Source organism: Alosa alosa, chromosome 9 (genome assembly GCF_017589495.1).
Source record: "Alosa alosa isolate M-15738 ecotype Scorff River chromosome 9, AALO_Geno_1.1, whole genome shotgun sequence".
NCBI classification, from domain to species: Eukaryota; Metazoa; Chordata; class Actinopteri; order Clupeiformes; family Clupeidae; genus Alosa; species Alosa alosa.
The window spans coordinates 29294507-29309506 of NC_063197.1; the positions used below are offsets into that span (position 1 = coordinate 29294507).

Consider the following 15000-nt stretch of genomic DNA (forward strand, 5'->3'; position numbering starts at 1 on the left):
AAGGCAGATGAGCGTGACCTCCATCGGGTTTTTATCAACGCCACCGTCTGACAGCACGAGCGCACGCACGCCAGCGAGGAGCGATGGCCGCCTGTCTCTGCGCGCTATTTGGCAGGTCTCTCTCTCGACAGACACTCTTAGTTATTTACACCCACGGACGACATCCCATTTCGGCTCGGGGAGGAAGATCTACTTCCATTCTCCGAAGATTACAGCTCACTGGCTGGCTTAAAAAAGGGGCGCTTCCTCTGCTTCCAGCTGCTGGCGAGAAACACATAAATCACGCTTAGTGATGGAATGTGTATGTTGCAAAGAGTAGCATTGCGAAAGGATATGAGAAAGGGGCCCAGAATTGCTCTAGGTCACAAAATTATTTTGTGTTTTTTTTTTTTGTCATTCCTAAAGACACCTGCGTTCAAGAGGTATGCAAGGCACACATGCGATGAATTATTCATGTGGCTGATTGATAATGGCATTGTAGACTCTGACAGACAAGTTATTATCTTTGGATGCAATGAAAACAAAGTAACGAATGGCTAAAGGACAATAAACATGTTGATTTGAGCAGAACCACTGGAGTTCTGACTCATCAGTGTCTGTTTTGCCGAACCGAGGCCCCCAACTTTGAGCTAATTCCTCTGAGCCTGGCTATTAAATGCCAGCTTGGGCTGCCTCAAAGCTCCGCCAAAGCAAGATAAAGTAACTATTAGACACACTGCCACCAACTATGGATGCCACCCTAAATAGCCCTGGATGGAAATGCAAATGATAATTAAATTCAGTCTATTTTGAACTCCTCTTCAGAAGCCTGTGGTGGAGCGAAGAGCTTTGAATTCTCCCATCAAAGGCTAAAGAAATAAACAGAAATACTCCCTGCAAAAGGGAACCAAATTACTGGTGTTACGGGCAACACTGGTTTGATCCATGGCCAGCTGGGGAGGAATGCTAGTGTGGTAGGGAGTAAACCCCAGGCTAGTGCATTTTTGCTGTATGTCTGTGTGCATATGTGAGAGGGAGAGAGAGTGTGTACGTGTGTGTCTGTGTTGTATGTGTGTGTGTGGGCTGATGGGAATACTTCCGCAACACACACACACAAAACCTACAGGAGTTTCAACAGTAATCAATTAATACCTACGCGGCCACAATAACGAAGCACACAGCAGAAATCCGGACAGCAAACGAGACAAAGGTGGGATTAGCTCCATTAGGCCAGGAATCTCTGTGGCAATTAACCTGCAGTGCAAAGCCCCCCCTCAATCAGATTCCTGTGTGTGGCGCCGGGCTGGGGGGCTGCCAGCAAGAGCAAGACGTGACAAAAGCAAAGGGGGGTCATAAAGGAATTCTCTTCCTTTGGCTTCCACCCCCCATTGACACCCACCTCCTGACACACACACACACACACACACACACACACACACACACCAAACACAGAGCTGTAAATGCACAGAATGTGGAGGTCAATGGAGGAGCAGTTGGAGGACAGAGCTAAAGTTAACAGTGGGGCAGGTTCAGGAAGGCAATAAGGTGAAGGGCCTTGGCCACATCACCACAATAGCTCAGCTGGGATGGAGAAGTTAGTGTGTGTGTGTGTGTGTGTGTGTGTGTGTGTGTGTGAGTGTGAGTGTGAGTGTGAGTGTGAGTGTGAGTGTGTGAGTGTGAGTGTGAGTGTGTGAGAGAGAGAGAGAGAGAGAGAGAGAGAGAGAGAGAGAGTGTGTGAATGTGTGGGGGAGGTGAAGGGAAATCACTGTGGTGTTTGAGGAGGGTATGTTCACAAAAGACCACAAAAAGGCTCTCCCTATCCCTGGCAGATCTAGATTTCTTCTTCCTGAAGAAAGCTATTGCTTTCTCCCGTTCTCCATCTGTTTCAGTCTTTCCATTGACATTTTCGCAATCTCTTACTTATACACGTACACACACGTACACACGCACACACAGAGTGTGAGTCAGTATGAATGGTAGCAGTGAAGAGTCAGCCAGGTGGCGTCCCCCATGAACCAAGGTGTTGCAACATGTAGGCCAGGGGAAGAAGAGGGGGGGGGGGGCTAAATGGTGACTTTTTCTCTGTCCCTAAATGAATGACTAAGGAGCTGTGCAGAGCGCTGGGATTACAGGCTGACAATGGCGCGGCTGAAAGACGTGAGCTTAGCCGCCTGAAATGGAGCCGCTCCCCGGAGAGGTCTCAAACTCCCCCGGCTGAACAGAACGAGACAGACAACTCATTCACTTTTCACCCAAAAGCCATTTTTGACGGAACACACAATCAGTGGGATGGGACAAAACAAAAAAAAAGTTCACTAAGTTCTCCTTCTAGCCTGTTTGGTGTTCTGAACGTGTGTGTCAGTGTATTGGTGGGGGTGGGGGGCATTCGGTTGAGCGCCGTGTGTGAGTATGTCTGTGTGTTCAATAACACCAGTCTTATACACACACACCCTCCCTCATCCGAGTCAACAATTAAACATGTAAACATTGTTACAAACCTCATTTAACCATCATTAAATCAACAGGCTCACTCTTCCTTCATTATAGACACTCGCCAGGGTTTCATATTCAGTTCATTAACTGGGGAGAGAAAGCTTTTGCTCTCTCAAGAGAAGACCGACATGGAATATAATTACAACATCTAGGCCTTGGCATTAAAATCTTGTAAAGATCTGGAGAAACTACTGAAATTTAATTCAAAAACAAGTAGAGGCAACAAAATAAATGGCCTGTTTTTTTTGAAGCTTGTTTGCTTATATTAAAAAGCTGGGCTTGTTCAATAGAAGCAGTGCATGTGTGTCTATGTGTGTGTGTGTGTGTGTGTGTGTGTGTGTGTGTGTGTGTGTGTGTACTAGGCCTTTTTGATCTGATCTGAGAAATGCTGGAGACAGCAGCAGGAGTAGTGGGAAGACAAAAGCCGAGGTCATGGACGCTGCGAGCGCACACACACACACACACACATACACACACACACACACACACACACAAACACACGCTAGTGCTTTGTACACCATGTCTCACCTCACCCCTCCTCTCCTCCCCACCCCATCTACCTGTGGCTGGGGGGCATAACATGCCAGAGGAGAACCTGATTCAAGAACCGGAGCTAAATTATTCACAATACAAGCACAATCTAATTATACCGGGATGTTTCGTTGTGAAATCATTTAGGGAAGTTAGGCAACCACACAAGAATAGGATTGATTAAAAAAAATAACAATGACAGGACATTTTAACCACGGAAATTAGTTTGGTTTGGGGGAATATATCTTCTTGTATGAAACTAAATTTTCTTAAGCGCTTAAACAAGTCAAATCAAGCCAAATCGAGTTGAAAACACACACCAATCCATATAAACACAGAAACCCCGACAGATATCCTTGAACAGACTCATTTTAAAACCTTTCATGAGAGATTCTGGAAAAGGGAACCACATCACTTACCCATACCAAAATCAGTAATCCAAATCCAACTGAAATCCCAACCAAAAGAGGGGGGGAAACAGCGTCCCTCTTTCACAGCCTGTAATTATGTGATTGGCAGCCTGATGTTATCCTCAAAACATATGCACCATAGAAAAAGCCAAGTCCTGCTCCTTAGGTACAAAGCGCAGTGCTAGCCTTCCCCAGGCTGGGTGGTGGGGTGAGAAAGGAGAGAGCGCTAGCGCTAGCGTGGGCGGTGTGTTGCGGCAGGCAGACCACAGGTGGGGGCCTCCACAGACGAAGGAGCCGCCGGGCGGGCGGACGGGCACGGGTGGAGGGGGGGGGAGAGAAAGCTGGTGGGAGCCGGCTCTCTTGGCTAATCCATCTAGCCGGAATGGCGCTGTCTCACGACAGCGAATCCCAAGCAGGTGGTCCGATAGGCCTGCCTCACTCTCTTTCTCTCTCTCTGTGTCCCTCTCTTTTCTTTTCTCCCTTTCTCAGTGTCTGTCTCTCTCGCTTCGCTCCCTGAGGTTCCTACTCTCCTGGGACAAGGCTGGGTTGACTCTGAACTGGGCTTGCCCAAGCACAGCCAGTGTCTATGCGTCATGTCACTAGGTGTTGAGTTACAGGGGGATGGGTGGGAGAAAGGGTGGTGACTGCCAAGAGGCCAGCCAATCACAGCCCTCTCTGCTAGAGTTTTGAACCTGTATTTTTTTTCTTCTTTTTCTTCCCAGCCTCCTCCTCTGGTCTCCCTGCACAGGTAAGCAAGGGGAGGGACGTCCCCCGCAGGTATCACCTGGTCAAGGCAAGACAGGGAAGTGGTGGGGGGTGGGGGATGGGCGAGGCCTAGAGGGAGGGGGAGAAAGAGGAACTTTTCCTCACACACATACTCGTTTTCATTTTGAAAGTAACTACCGGCAGGGCTTGCTGATTTGCTGGCAGCAACATTGCTGGTGTTGTTGAGATAAGGTGTATTTTTTTTTTTTTTTTTTTTAAAGTCAAATGTCCCAGTTGATTTGGAAAACACTATTGTGTGCTGAGCTCTTTGTCTGTGCTGATAAAGCGTTATAAAAAACAGACCATTCCAGTAATGGGATGTTAAGACACGGACCATTGTCCTTTAAATGACTCTTAAACACAGAGTATTTTTGAAGGGTGTGTTTTTTTGGTTTTAAAAACAGAACCTGAGCGACTTTTGATACAGCTATATGGCAGAGGAAGTCGTTAAAAACAGGCTTAGTCTATGACTTAAGCTTTTAGTCTGAAGTATTTTGTGTAACAAAGAAAGTGGACTTCACTGTGAAAAGATGTGGACACAACGCCAACTAGAGAGCAGTCTGGGATGGTCACAGGAGTTGCCCCACAAGGGTTTATTACAGAATTTCGTAACAGTATTTTCCTGTATAATATTGTCTCAGTGATACCAATTAAGAATTGATTCATTCCACCCAATTCTCATTTAATTTTAAACCCTAGTTAGCAGAAATCCCGCCGAATGAATGAATGTTGTTGACTCTTTTTTATTGGCCAATATTTTTAGAATAATTGCATCAATTACAGGGCTTGTGCCAGAGGAGTAACAAACCTAGCACAGTGGAGTTAAACAAGGTTAAGTACAGCAGTTCATTTTCTCCATAAAAGAGTTTTTGTCCCACAACTCAAGGCTTGTGCTAGTTGGGAAGTTCTTTGGGCGCTTGTAGTTCAAGATTGTGAAGTGAGACACTACTGCTCTCTCTCTCTCTCATCAGGAGTGCATCTGAAGGCCTGTGGTGTTATGGTGGAGAATATAATGTTCTCTGGGCTGTCAAATGTGAGAAGAACGGACTGTGGGTCAGAGAATTTCCATGATGTTTGCATTCAAGTTTCAGGTTACAGTCGGCTGCACTGTTATGCTGACACACGACACAAAACCACTCAGACAACAGAGAGCGCGGGGATGGGGCTTTTCTGTGATGAAATAAGACACACAACACAGAGGAGGGTGTGGGAACTCTCTCTCTCTCTGTGTGTGTGTGTGTGTGTGTGTATGTGTATGTGTATGTGTATGTGTATGTGTGTGTGTATGTGTGTGTGTGTGTGTCTCTAGTGGCCTCCCAGTGGTCGCCTTACCACAGGACTAGACCAAATGCCAACCAAGCCCAAGCCCAGGGCTGCCTCTCTCTCTCTCAGCACCACCACGCCAGGGCGACACCCTAATGCGTCCCTTTTCTCCCTCTGTGCAAAAAAAAAAAAAAAAAAAAAAAAAAGTTCTGCGCCGACGCACATGGATTCGTTTCAACTCAATATCTTGGCATTCCATTTCAAAAGTCTCCCGCTCGAGTTACCCTCAAGAGATTTATGGCGGCCTGTGAAACAAACACCAGCCACACACACTCGCACTGAAGGTACCTAAGAGCCTCTGAACCACCTGGCGCTCAGTCAGTCTGGCTCACTATTGGGCGTTCTACTGTACATAAAAACTCTGATGTCCGTGAAATGTCCGTCTCCTAATCAGGTTTCAGAGAAACATTTTACGACTGAAATTCTACGACTTGCGGCCATAGTCTACCCCGCATGGTGCATTTCGATGAGACGAGGTCTCGCCGAGTTCACGGCTTTTGAAAAGAACGCATCACTGTGACCTACTGTATACAAATTCAGCGTTATACAGTGAGTTCAGCAATCCCGGCCAACAGCTATCCACTCCAGGCCATTAATGAAGAGACAAATACGCTTTGTGCCCACCAAAGCTAAATGGAACTTGGAATGGAGGACTGCATAAAATATGATATGGTAGGAAATGTTAAAAGATGTGTTGGCAAGTTCATTAGAAAGATTTCATGTCTTTTTGACCCATACAAGAGATCTCTAAGAGTTTCTCGACACTGACCTCCATTCCAATGCGAGAATTTGCATAATTTAGCATATGTGTGAGAAAGTGGCCAGCCACAAGCCATTCTTCCTCTGCCCACACATCTGATTGCCTACATATTCTTCAAGGTCATAGGAGGGCTTGAAACACATGGTTCGCTGAATGCAACACCAGTGGGGCATTTCCAAGCCCGACGTCATCATAATGAGCAGCAGCACTCAACACTTTTACTGTCAATTTAAAAGAAATCTCCACAGTCAATCCATTACTGTGACAGGACGCGGTTAGGCTTTTATCCACAGCAGCAAGAAAGATTGCTAAAAAAAAAAAGAGATTTTACATCACTGAGGGACAACGGAGGGAAAAAAACAGGCGTCGGAGGAAGAAATGATGCTAAATAAAGAAGCAGCGTTAATCCAGCGCGCTTCCCACTGATTTGAGGAGAAAGCCCATGGTGGAGCCTAAGCAGTCAGGGGGAGGCCGCTGGAACACAGCTCAGCAATGAACAGGGAGATGCTCAGTCACAATCGAGAACATGAAGAGGGTTTTTTTCAATAAAATACAAATCCTCCTGTATGTGTGTGTGTGTGTGTGTGTGTGTGTGTGTGTGTGTGTGTGTGTGTGTGTGTGTGTGTGTGTGTGTGTGTGTGTGTGTGTGAATGGGTTCCAAAAACTAGATGTGCAAGGAGCAAGAAGCCTTAAAAACAGTGTAACGAGAAGTGCTAAAACATTAGGTAATGGCTTGGTAATTTGGAGGAAGCAAACATATATTGCAGTGTTTCCCATACATTGACTTATTTGTGGTGGCCCACCACAATTCTCAACATTGACCACCACACAATGATTTTCCAGGTTGTACTAAATTGTGCTTAAATCTGGTTAGCATCATAACCACGCTGTGCTAATTTGTTAAAAACTTGTGTTCAAGTAAATTCTGCAAACCAACCACCACAAATGGAATTAAATTCTGTGGGAAATACTGTACTGTATGCCAAATCTTATTCCTCTGCTGTGCTAAGAGTTCCTATCCCTCTTAAAAGCATATTCCCAATGAATGACTGTAAATGCAGGAGAAGGCGGGGGGGGAAACAATGTCTCCTTCCTAGCCTTGTTATTTTCTCTAGTTAAGAAGGGCATGGGGAGGAATGCACACACCAAATCATCTTTTTCCCCATCACGGGTCCCAGGAGGTATTGACAAGACCAGAGATGCATTTAAATGGGCGAATTAAAGCAGGAAATGAGCCTGGGTAGACACACTTAGGGCACAGCATCCTCTCACTCCCTAAGTAGCACACCACAGACACATGCGCGCACACGCACACACACACACACACACACACACACACACACACACACACACACACACACACACACACACACAATTACACAGACATACACACACAATCACACACAACCACATAGACATGCAAACATACACACAATAAATGCAGAAATACACACACTAATGCATTTAAAACCCTTGATTGAATTTAGAAGCATACAAGATCTAGCACCTCCTTTTTCTCCTCAAAGCAGCATGTCCAGTCAGTATGTGATTAAACAGGCATGGTGCTCTCTGGGATATGGAGGTCCTCTTGGACTCTTCCACCTGAGCCTTTGATCTACAGTGTGTTGCATGCCATCCAAACCACACTCTGGTCTCACTCTGGCATCACTGTGTGCACAACACAATGTCACAATTGTTTTCCGGGGGGGAAGAAATATTGATTGCAATCCCTGTAAATGGCAGGGAAACACTGGAGGCTTAGGTTATATGTTTAACACCATGGAATCCTTTCAGAAAGAGTACAGACTCTTGCTTTATTTGTGAATCACTGTGGAAATGTTACCAATGCATTCTGATTCAAAGTTTGATGCATATGCAATGATGACATCACCGCTACATCAGACCCACAGTGATTGAGATGAGGAAAAGAAAATGCAGAAAAGTTTAAGGAGCACTTAACTACCCATTAGCTATTCAGCCTACTTTAGATCGGGTTGGCTGTGGAGATTAATATTTTATGCAGTTGTAACAAGCCAAAACATATGACAGTGTGTTTGTGTTTCTGTGTAAGGGCGCAGACACACTCTCCTCCCCCCTCCTCCCCCCCCCCCCCAACATTATATTTATTTTTTACAGTGACAAGTGGATGATTTAATCGAGCACAGTAGTAGATTACGTTTTTTTTAGATTAAGCCGCAGTTTTTTTTTAGGCCTGCCGAAGATCCTAAAACAGCAGGGGGGAGGGGGGTTGCTTTTGCCTGTCAGTCTTGATTTGGAATTTTGCTCTGTCACAACAACCTATTTTCTCATGCTCACTCCCTTCCGTGTCCTCGCTCCTGCTCTCTCCCACTCTCGCGCACACTCACACGTGTGTCTATTTATCACCCAAAATAGACAAATTACAATTACACAAAGTAGCAGCCATCCATCACTTGTCTGTGCTGCTCTCCACTCGCTCCCCTCCATTTTCCAGTGCACACTATCAATTTCCATACACACATTTCAGACACACCCTCACAGCTGAAAGGGAGAAACTCAAGACGGGGGAAGAATGTCAAAAAGAGTGAGGGAGACAGGGAAAGAGTGAAACAGGAAGATAATGATGAGAGGAAGAGAGAGAGAGAAAAGAAAGAAAGAAAGAAAGAAAGAAAGAAAGAAAGAAAGAAAGAAAGAAAGAAAGAAAGAAAGAAAGAAAGAAAGAAAGAAAGAAAGAAAGAAAGAAAGAAAGAAAGAAAGAAAGAAAGAAAGAAAGAAAAGAAAGAAAGAAAGAAAGAAAGAAAGAAAGAAAGAAAGAAAGAAGAAAAAAGAAAGAAAGAAAGAAAGAGAGAGAGAGAGAGAGAGAGAGAGAGAGAGAGAGAGAGAGAGAGAGAGAGAGCGTTCAGGGTGGTCCCCTCCTTTGTGACTGTAAATGTCTATGAACGCTTCAGTAACCTGCCACTTCATCTAACCGCCTGGTGATTTGGATCGTTTTGTTCTTCCCATGGTCTTCTTTCTTCCTCTTCCTCACCCCCCTGCCCCCAACCGTCGTTAACATTATTCATGAGGAACACAGTCACATTATTTCTGACTTTCAACCGCTGTGTTAATTCCCTGCCTTACTCTTGAAGTCGACAGGAAGCACGGGGAGGGCCTCAAGTAAACAAAGCCTTTAAACATTCATTCGGAAAGACTTTCTTCAGAGGACAATTACTGATGTATGCCCCCCTCACGACACGAGCTTCACAGGAGCGCTCATCAAAAAGAATACCTCAAAAAAAGAGAGAGTGAGAGAGAAAAAGGAAAATAAAAAAAAGAGTAAGATAATAAAAAAAGAGTAACCCTCCAGCTCTAACTTCAAACACTGGAGGCACAACTGCAAGTGAAAGGGTCATGCTAAGCATTACAGAGGAAATCTGTCTCATACTCTCCACACAAGCACATCCCATGCTAGACCGAGGAAGACACACTGCTGTGAACATGGACCAGGCTTCACGACACCAACCCCACCTGCTGCAATGTGTTTGAAGGCTACAGGCAGAGAGGGGGTTGACTGAGATTTAATGCCTAGGCTGGTGAACGCTAGCGAGTGCCATTATCTTGCACAGAATGCATTAACATTTCTTCGGTCTAATTACTAACGTTCTCTCTCCTGCACACTGGGGGACAATTAGTGGTCTGTAGACGGCCTCGCTGTTTGCTTTGCGTCACCGCCACCGCTGCTGCCACTGCTACTCTCTCGGGACTGAACCGGCAGACCGTCCTAGCTTGACCCCCCCCCCACACACACACACACACCCTACCTCCAAAACCAATACCTGAGCTTGATGAATAAGAACAGCCAGCTCACATTCTTTTATTAAATCATTCATATGAAGAAAGGGGTGAGTGGCAGCTCATTCGAGGTGGCACTACCAGGGAACCAGGTTAGGTGGTAGTTTTGATGAAATATCAATATGGTGGAACATGCTCAAATGTAAAATCCAGACCTGAAATATGCAATCCCACAGTCTTTAATATGCAGGAAGTAAAAAAAAGAAAGCATTTTTTTAAAAAACACAACATTCTGGGCTGTAATCAAATACAGCGTGGCAGGAATAACCAATCGGTAAACTTTCGAAGACTGACATCACTGTCTGCCAATTTGTTTGCATGAGAGCAGTACAATGAGATCAGGGAGTGGGCTGACTCCCCCATTGGCTACGTCTGGCATAAATTAGCAGGAGCTGTGCTAATGTCACTTCATCAATGCCAAGTATAAGGACAGGGTTTTGCAACGCATCCCGCTGAGCCTGTGCATACTAGTGCTGCTACACATAAACTGTTTAAATAGCCTCAGAGGCTTTGAAAATACATAAGCAAATAACAGAAGAGAAAATAACAGAAAGGCAAACACCGAAAACACAAACAAAAAAAAGACGAAAACATAAAATAAATCAACATGAACTCAGTGTCAGTGATCAAAGACTCCTCTCTATTCACAGTGGAAGATTTGTGATGCGAACGCATTCCGGCGTGCTCTCACACTCCAGTGTGACTCACGCAACGCCCACGCCTGCAAGCGGGCGCTGGGGTGGTATGACAGTGGTGATGGTTGTGGTGCGGAACCATGGGGGCTAACATGCAGGACCTGCCAGCCGACCCGCATGCTTACAGCCCGAATCATCATAGGTGGCCTAGTCCCAGCTCCAACCCAGCCAGCTCAGGTTCCCCACTCTGTACCGTCACTTTCATGTGACGGCCTGCCTCCCGCATGCGTTGCATGGAAGAAAGGATGAGCGAGGAGGAGAAGAGAGGTGAGGATAGGGGTGCATTGACAGCCAAGGTGGGTTTAACAAAAATACATATACAGCAACCCTACATCAGTGCTGCCGCAGCGGTGAGTGTGGGGGGAGGGTAGCTGTTTGCAGGGGTGAGTGGGGGGCAGCTGTGTGCTGGGGTGAGTGGGCCAGGCGGATGCCTTGGGGGCCACATAAGCTTGAGGAGGATATTCATTTCTCTCCCTGAGGAGTCCACCAAACTTTCACAATGTCCAACAGCATCCTCTGCATTAAAGATGGAGGTAGGGGGTGGAAGAGGAGGATGACAAGAAGGAGGAGGAGGAGGAGGAAGGGGGGTGGGGGTGAGCTGGTATAGTAACAGGTGAGATCATAGGTCCAGGCCACACAGATCTGCAGAGGCAGGCGTATGAATTATGGAGGCCCTCTGTGGCCCCTCTCCATGTATTTCTCTATGTGTGGGAAGGGACTGGGAGATGAGAGGGGCCTTGTCTGAAGCAACAAGCATATAGGAGTGAAAGCTGCATTCGAGGCTGTGTGTGTGTGTGTGTGTGTGTGTGTGTGTGTTTAGGAGTTGTGTGTGCTGTTCACGTGTGTGAATGTTAATGCATGTGTTTCTTTGTGTGTGTGTGTGTTTATGTGTAAGAATTGTGTGCGAGAGTATGTGTATGTAAGTGTGCGCATGTGCGAATGTGTGTGTGTGTGTGTGTGTGTGTGTGTGTGTGTGTGTGTGTGTGTGTGTGTGTGACAGTGAGTGAATGTGTGTGTGTGTGTGTGGAGGGGTTTGGCTAAGTGAGGTATTCCTGCTGATAGTCCCCAAGATTAGCAATGACCAGCGGTGCATAAAAGACACTTTCAATTCCGACAGCGAAGAGATGTGAGCGCTTGAATGTGGCAGCCTCAATTCAACTTGAACACTGCGTCTTACTTGCTTGATTTTTATGTATGCTGGCATGATGACAAGGCTTTCAGTGATGGCAACACTGCAGAAACCCTAAACCTGTCAGTGTTTTCAGTATTTTATGACTTTTCAGCAAACATATTTCACAATTCCAGGAGCAGGTGGTTAAAAAAAAAGAACAACAGTGTGTTGACTTCCAAGATTCTGTTGAGGTCCATTGAAACTGGAAAGGGACATAAATTGCTCCCACATAATGTGGTCCAGCAAACAAAACAAATTGCTTATTGACTGGAATGAATCAAGACCATGCTTGTTATTGAACATACGCACAGGCTTCTGTTTGAGTGCCATGGCTTAGTAATATAAGCTGTTCGACTCATAATGAGTGCTTCAATGTACAACGACATTTAATCCATCCACAGGCTTCTGGGTTTAGTCTATTGGAGAGGACAGAGAACATTGTCTTAATGGTCAAAGCAACATTTTATTTATTTACCGACTTGCTTCATATTAATTTGATTCTGAGCCTGAAGAACAAACTGTTCTCTGCATTAGTCTGACCATGCATTGTCCTTTCCTCTCTTGCGCCATGCACGTAATTTCATAAACATCGACATCTTTCCAAACACTTCCACATAATCTGTTTTTAACTCACTCAACTTTCTACTTCCCATGAAAGAAAAAACAGTTCTCCACTGGAGAGAGAGATGAGAAATGTTATTACCTTGAGAGAAGATAAACTAGAGTCTCCAAATAAATGCATTAAGCTTTCCTTAACAGAAATTGCAATACATTCTGTCTGAGGATGCCTATGCCCTGTGCTCCACTGGCTAACTCCACACTCCTCACTGCTGACACATTTCTCTCTGCATCCATGCTCCTCCACATCCTTCAGTCCTGTTTTCAAATAGGAAAATAAGAACACTCCATCTTTTGTGTGTGTGTGTGTGTGTGTGTGTGTGTCTTTGTGTGTGTGTGTGTGTGTGTGTGTGTGTGTGTCTGTGTGTGTTGGGGGGTCAGCTCTGATTGCTCCCGCTGCCCCTTCCTTCATCACTCCAGGACGGTCACGTGCATTGTTTCCTCCTGACACACTTAACCAAAAGCCTCGCCCGACCTCGGAAAAACCAGCGCTAAGGAGCTGCCCTCAATGCAAGACCACCCCCCCCGCCCGAGTCGTCACCAAGGACACCATTAGCAAAGCCTCACTCATCAATGTCTGCCCAGGAGAAGAAGTAGTAGAGGAGGAGGAGGAGGGGGAGGGGGGGGGGGAAATGGTGTCAAGACTGGCTGGGGCTGTCACTGGAAGATGAGTGAAACGAGACCGCAGTGAGAGAGAGAGAGAGGGGAAAGGTAAGAGGGGATCGGGGCGGAGTCCAGAACAGGGTGGCCAGGGGAAACGGGGTGGGAGGGGCGTGGTGTTGGGGTCCTGTATCACTGAGGTGGCCTGTCAAATTAATGTCTGGCTTGCCGTCAATAAGCCGAGTGCCACTGCTGATGAAAGGCGTATTTATGTTCTGGTCATTGATTTCCAGTGCACATGCGAGATGGGCAAATTAATATGTCACTGTCAAGCCCCATCCCCGCACACACACACACACACACACACATAAGCAGACACATACACACACACAATCCCTTGAGACCTTGATGCTGTTTCTTCCAATCAGTGAATGATACCTGTCTGTGGTGTTTGTGTGTGTGTGTGTGTGTGTGTGTGTGTGTGTGTGTGTGTGTGTGTGTGTGTGTGTGTGTGTGTGTGTGTGTGTGTGTGTGTGTGTGTGTGTGTGTGTGTGTGTGTGTGTGTGTGTGTGTGTGTGTGTGTGTGTGTCTTCTCTCTGTAATTGATGAGCCCACGTTCCCACATGCTTCTGCTTGCAACCAGTTCATACATTTTTAAGGCTGCATTGATGAATGTTTGAGCTGACCACCACTTACATTGTACATTCACAATACTTTCTCATGTTTGTATTCATGTTGTGCTTGGAGCATACATGATCAAGAGTATGGATGTTTTTCTACGTGCTATGTGCATGTGTATTTTTCCGACTGTGTACAGTAGACATCCATTTTCTTTAGATAGTCTGTGCATCTGTGCATGTATGTGTATTTGTGTTCATGAGTGTGCAGTCTTTTCCACAGAATTGAATTCCATTTGTGGTGGTTGGTTTGGGGAATTAACTTGAATACAACAGTTTTTAACAAATTAGCACAGCGTGGTTATGATGCTAACCAGATTTAAGCACAATTTAATACAACCTGGAAAATCATTGTGTGGTGGTCAATGTTGATATTGTGGCGGGCCACCACAAATAAGTCAATGTATGGGAAACAATGGTGTGTGTGTGTGTGTGTGTGTGTGTGTGTGTGCGCATGTTCCGTCTACAGTCTTACACCCGGCCTTGTGGCATCGCAGTGGCCTGCCGGAGTGAGGGAGTGAGGGAGTGTGTAAAGGATGCACAAGTGCAGCGTAAGCTTCTCTGGCCCGGCCCTGCCCTGCCCTGCGCTGCCTCTATTCACAGCCATGCCACCCTCTGGGATAACAGCCCCTACAGAATACCTCTCCTCGCTCACACTCCCTTTATCTCCCTCACAACAACGCTGACACAAAACCCAGCTCTATCTCTATTTCTAACACACACACACACACAATCTCTGTGTCTATTTCTAACACACACACACACGTGAACACACAATCTCTGTCTCTGTGTCTATTTCTAACACACAAACCCCATCTCTCTGCCCTCCCGCTGCTTGGTCTGTTTGGGCACAGAGTGATGACTGCTTTGTTAATGTCCGCATGTGTCCAGTGTGCTCTGTAGGTCATAATCATGCCACGATCTGCACTTTGGGAAGGAGCCTTGTTTCCGCTGGCAGACACAGCAAGCCATCCCCTGACCACCACCAACCATTCCCACACCATGGCAGGGCCGAGGCTTATCTCAGAGGCTTAATGAGAGTCGATGTAACCTAGGTGACAGCAGACACAAAGCAGAGACTTTGTGAAGAGAGAAAATGCCATCGAAGAGAGACACACAGCTTTCTTTCTTTTTTTTTTTTTTTTTTGCTGTCGTGTCTAGTTGATTA

At 46.0% G+C, this 15000-nt stretch overlaps 1 protein-coding gene across 26 annotated transcripts in view; it reads right to left on the reverse strand.

The window, feature by feature from the left end:
- Window positions 1–15000, reverse strand: part of ptprfa (protein tyrosine phosphatase receptor type Fa) — a 226507-nt gene that overhangs the window by 181107 nt on the left and 30400 nt on the right. The window contains exon 1 of one of the 26 annotated variants that reach the window (XM_048252127.1): window positions 3429–3968. The exons of 24 other annotated variants lie outside the window; for them this stretch is intronic. The gene's annotated coding sequence lies outside the window, so the exon portion shown is untranslated. Of the gene's footprint in view, window positions 1–3422; window positions 3969–15000 lie in introns of those variants that run through there. One more of the 26 variants, XM_048252126.1, reaches the window with a different exon arrangement.